At 33.5% G+C, this 5,903-nt stretch overlaps 1 long non-coding RNA gene across 1 annotated transcript; it reads right to left on the bottom strand.

Moving 5' to 3' along the window:
• Positions 1-217: 217 nt before the first annotated feature.
• LOC107005639 lies at positions 218-3,819 on the bottom strand. Its single transcript, XR_001454913.2, has 2 exons — positions 3,370-3,819; positions 218-502 (listed from the first exon to the last, which is right to left on the bottom strand). It is a non-coding gene; the product is annotated as an uncharacterized LOC107005639 (long non-coding RNA).
• Between the last annotated feature and the right edge of the window lie 2,084 nt (positions 3,820-5,903).

Genomic DNA, 5,903 nt, shown 5'->3' with positions numbered 1-5,903 from the left:
ATTATTATAAATTAAACACATTCACAATAAGTTAATTAATGTAAACATGATTTTTCAATAATTATAGACATGATAATATTATTAGTAATTTAATATTAAGTAGAACTTGATTAATGAACTAACAAGCTTAAGTTATTGAAATATGCAAGAATTATTTAAAACAATTAATTAACCTTGACTTTATTAGTTAAGTTCTATGAGTATGATATCTATGTGATTGAAAGGTCAAAATGTAGTAGCACCTATAGTCATGATTTCTAAATAAATAAGTTGCGACAAAGTATCGAGTAACACGTATATCACCCTCCCCTTTGACGATCCCCCATATTCATTTCATATATATAGAGTTAGCGTTAGGAGTTTCTGAAAATTATTACAAAGTAATAATTATATATATATATATACAAAATATAAATCAATTAAAATCGACTCGTCTAGTATTTCCTTCTCTTGGCACTCTTCTAAATCTTGAACCTTAAGTTCAAACCTGCTAAAAAAAATACTAAAGACAAGAAATCATGACTACATAGATAGAAACACACAATTATTCACGGCCAACACATGAGTTTCAACATATAAGACCTTACATTAAGAGAAAGGATAAGAATACTAACTCGGATGCTTCCTATATCACCAAAAGCTCACATAAATATGAACGCGAAACTATCATAAATACTAAATAAGAACACTAACTAGTTACACAGAAAAGATTATCAGCAATAGAGACAGCGTAATCCAACTTTCGACCTGAACACAGTAAAATAGCAAAATGAACACTTGCATGTTTATCGAAATCCTAATCCTTTTAAGAGTAGAGAGCAATATATTATTTTTAGTATTCAAGTATGAGCAATGAGAGAATGTGAGTTAAGAGTAATGTAGAATTGGTGTTGAATAATGAAAAGAGGGGTCTCTTTATATAGTGAATTGGGGCACAGTTTAAAAGGAAATGATATATTTTAAGGAATCAATAAAAGATTACATTTTGCTTATTTCAAAGGAGAGATAAATCAAAATTTTAAAATATATTTTACCAAATATAAATAAGTAACAAATCTAACAAAAGAAGAATAAATTTAGTAAGAGTAATATTATTTTTCGTAAATAAAGAAGAGCTAAATCAATATTATCTTTTTACCAAATATAGACAAGTAAGCAATCAGTTCTATTTTTAATTAAGGTAAACAATAGCAGTTCCATAATACACCATGTAAAACAAGCAAGGAAAGAATAATTTCAGATAGTAAATTGATTTAGACAAGATTATTTAAGAAAAGAGATAATTTAGGATTCAATTAATATAATATTTTCCTTATTCAAAAGAGAAACTAAATCAGCAAAATTATTCCTAGCTCAATCAAATATATCTTCCTTAATAAGTAGAGGGTAAAATCAGTCCTCTTTATTATTATTTGGGAAAAGGGTCAAATATGCCCCTAAATTATTCGAAAATGTTTAGATATACCCCCGTTTAAAGTTTGGTCCATTTATACCCTCGCTGTCCAACTTTTGGTCCACATATGCCCTTATGGCTGTTAGTTGGCCAACTCAAAATATCCAACTAATTTTACTTTTCCTTGAATGCCAAATGAATTTTTCACGTCATTTTTATGTGTTATCACTTGACATTTATATTAAAGGGAAAAGGGTCAAATATGCCCCTAAACTATTCGAAAGGTCTAGATATACCCCCGTTAAAAGTTTGGTTCATTTATACCCTCTCGTCAAACTTTTGTTCTACATATGCCCTTATGGGTGTTAGTTGGTCAACTCAAAATATCCAACTCATTTTACATTTCTTTATATGCCAAATGGATTTTTCACATCATTTATATATGTTATCGTTTGACATTTATATTAAAAGAGAAAGGGGTCACTTATGCCCTAACTATCCGACCCAATTTTAAAACACATATACGACCGTCTTTTAAGCGGTTCAATTATGCCCCTAATCCAACTCATATATGTGTGAAAGTTATTCTGTTATTTACATCATCATCGCGTGCTGCAGCTTGCAGTTGTGTCTGTAACGTTGTTGCGGTGAATCCCTCCGCTCTAGCCCTTGCCTGCCAGGTTTGCGCCTACATCTCTGCATTGCGCCGAAACGCTTTTCAAACCTCGACTTCCTTTTCCTTCAGTTGTCGTGCCATTGATTCCTGGGACGGTTCCAATCAAAGCACGACAGTGTTTGCCTTTGAACCACTACCTTTTAAATCGTTCAATTATGCCCTAACCCGACCCATATAGGGTATTTAAAAAAGGGATCGAGTTGTATAGATTATTTAAAAGACGGGTCGTATATGTGTTTTAAAATTAGGTCGGATAGTTAGGGGCATAAAAGACCCCTTTCTCTTTTAATATAAATGTCAAGTGATAATATATAAAAATCATGTGGAAAATAGATTTGGCATTTAAAGAAGAGTAAAATGAGTTGGATACTTCGAGTTGACCAACTAACACCCATAAAGGAATATGTAGACCAAAAGTTGAAAGACGAGGGTATATATGGACAAAACTTTAAACGGGGTATATCTTGACTTTTTTGAATAGTTTAGTGGCATATTTGAGAAATCCTTGTTGATCCTTCTCTCCTCTTGCTCGACGAACCAACTTCAGGCCTTGATTCGTCCTCCGCAAGGATCCTTGAATATAAATGTCAAGTGATAATACATAAAAATGATGTGGAAAATCCATTTGGCATTCAAATAAAAGTAAAATGAGTTTGATATTTTGAGTTGGCCAACTAACGCCCAAAAGGGCATATGTAGACCAAGAGTTGGACGGCGAGGATATAAATGGACCAAACTTTAAACGGGGTATATCTAAACCTTTTCGAATAGTTTAGGGATATATTTGACCCTTTTCCATTATTATTTTTACCATAACCGAGCAATATTTCACCAAAATAAACAAATAAGCATCTTACTAAAGTTTTGCCTAAGGTAGACAATCAATTAACACAAGTCAGCAAATTGAGCGAATTGATAAAATTACAGAAAATCCGCCAAGGTAAATAATTTTTAAAAGAAAAAAAAACCAAATCAGTCCAAACCATACTACCTTGTTATAATTACTTACTACAATCAAAACAAGTAAAATCGAAGAGTCACTCATATAATTAATTATAATTTTCAAAAAAAATCAAGTGCCCAACACATTTTAAGGTTGATTTCCAGCAATTAGATGAATCAAAAGTGATATAACATATCACATATTGGATTGTCATTCAAGCAAACAACAACATTCATATATATAATTAATTGATGAACACAAAAGTGACTTAATTGAGTCAACCAAATTTCAAGTTTAGTAAGAACATGTACAGTGATTTCTAAAGAAAACAATAAGTTAAATAAAAAGAATTCATACCTGGGACAGATCTGTACGGATTCGTCCTGGTCAAAATAATTTGATGTGGCCAATATCGTAGCCGATGACCAGAAATAGGAGAGAAAAGGAGAATAAGCAGGGCTGCCGGAGCTGCTGGTGGCCTGCTCGTCCTCTCTGGATGGCCTTCACAGCTGCTCGTCCTCGCTGGCTAGTTGAATATAGGGGAGAGGAGGCGGGACGATACTGACCGCCGCCACCGCTGCTGTCTCGCGTTTGCTGCTGCTGCTCGGAGAAAAAGAGAAAGAAGCGATGGAGAAGAAGGGAGGATCGGGAAAGGGAGAAGGTTAAAAAAGAAAAGACGGGAGAGGGAAAGGGGAGGATAGAGGGGCATCGCCGCGTCTGATCGTGGCGTCTTCGTCGGAGCATAGTGAGAGGGAAGGGGCGGTGGGTGCTCTGTATTTTTTAGAAGGAGAGAATGAGAAAGTCTCCTAGTTTATGGGTCTTCATTGAAAATAAAATAGGAAGGTTAGGTAGATCAAATCATGACCGTAGGATTAGCTTAGATGAGCGGCTACGATTTTATCTAGGATTTAACTTAAAGAATGAACAATTGAGATTAAAAGATTAAATCTTAAATTAGATTGCATTGGATTTGGTATAACCAAAATTTCAACAATATTGGCTATAATTGAAATGAAAGAATGGTTACTATTGAAACAAAATTGGAACTGGAGTAGCTGGAATTGAAAGAAATTGGAATAGAATGAGCTAAGATTTAAATAATTTAAGAGAAATTTAAATAAATGCTATCCAATTAAAATATTACAAATAGTATAAATTTTTTATATGATTAAAATCACTTAAATTTTAAAATATTTGAATAAAATAATTATTCAAAATTTATTAATAATTTAAAAAATTATTTTAATAATATTTACAATAATTTTAGAAGTAACATACTAAAATATATAATTTTTGTACAAAATCGACTAAAATTCTAAATTCATAAATATATATTTTAAAATACGCATTTAATCGAATAGCATTCCTAAAAGGGTTAAAGGTCGGTCAAAATTAGGTGTCAACAATGGATATTGTAGAAGGTTCATAGAAGGGTTCTTATTTATTTCGTCCCCTTTGACAAAGTTGACTTCAATGGTTAGAAGCTTGTGAGAAAAGCTTTCCGAAATCGAAAACTAGGTTGACTACTGCCCTAGTATTGACCTTAGAAGAGGGTATGTAAGGCTTTGCTGTATATTGTCATGCGTACAGAGTTGGTTTGGGTTGTGTGTTAATGCAGAATGGTAACGTTATAGCTTATGCCTCCAAATAGTTGAAAGTTCACGTGAAGAATTATCCAACCGATAATCTAGAGTTGGCTGTCGTAATTCTGCTTTGAAAATATGGCGTCGTTATCTTTATGGTGTTCATATGGATGTGCTCATCGATCACAAGAATCTTGAAAGAGTTTAATCTCATATAGAGGAGGTGGTTATAGTTACTCAATGATTATGTCATGAATGCTCTATATCACCAAAGTACGACTAATATTGTTATTGATGCGTTGAGTATGTTATCTATTGGTAGTATTGCCCATGTTGAGGAAGAAAAAAAAGAACCAGTAAAAGATGTGCATACACTTGCACAATTGGGAGTTTTTTTAATGGATTCCAATGAAGGGGATGTAGTGGTGATGAATGAGGTTGAATTATCATTAGTGTTAGAAATGAAAGAAAATCAAGGCCAAGATCATATTTTTCTTGAATTAAAGGCAAATGTTCATAAGCAAAATGCGATGGCTTTTGAACAAGGGTGAGATGGTGTATTGAGGTATCAAGATAAGTTGTGCGTGCCAACGGTGGATGAACTCCAAGAGAGGATCATGGAGGAAGATCATAGCTCCAGTTATTCTATCCATACCGGTTCCACAAAGATATATGGTAATTCGAGAGAGGTTTATTGGTGGAGCAGTATGAAGAAGGGCATTGCAAAGTTTGTTGCTAAGTGTTTGAATCGCCAACAGGTTAAAGTAGAGCACCAGAGGCCCGGTGGTATAGAGAAGAATACAGAACTTCCGAAATGGAAGTGATAGATAATCAATATAGATTTTCATTACTGGCTTGTTGCGGTCTTGCAGAGAACATGATTGTATTTGAGTGATTGTTGATAGAATGAAAAAATAATCCCACTTTTTGCCGGTAAAGACTACCCATTCAGCATAAGATTATTGCCAAGATATATATTCAAGAGGTAGTAAGACTTCATGGAGTTCCAATTTCTATTGTTTCAGATAGAGGTTCACAATTTGCTACATGGTTTTGGAAGTCATTTCAGAAAGGTTTGGGTTCAAAGGTGAACTTGAGTACTGCTTTTTATCCTCAGAAAGATGGTCAAGCAGAGCATTATTCAAAATTTAAAAGATATGTTGAGGGCATGTGTGATTGATTTCAAGGGTAATTATAATGATCATCTAGATCTCATTGAGTTTGCTTATAACAATATAGCTACCAGTCTAGCATCCAAATGGCTCCCTATAAACCTTTCTAAGGGAGAAGATGCAAATCTCATATTGG

This window comes from Solanum pennellii, chromosome 12 (genome assembly GCF_001406875.1).
Source record: "Solanum pennellii chromosome 12, SPENNV200".
Classification (NCBI taxonomy): domain Eukaryota; kingdom Viridiplantae; phylum Streptophyta; class Magnoliopsida; order Solanales; family Solanaceae; genus Solanum; species Solanum pennellii.
Note: the sequence above shows the minus strand (reverse complement) of the source record. Positions and strands in the feature narration are given on the sequence as shown.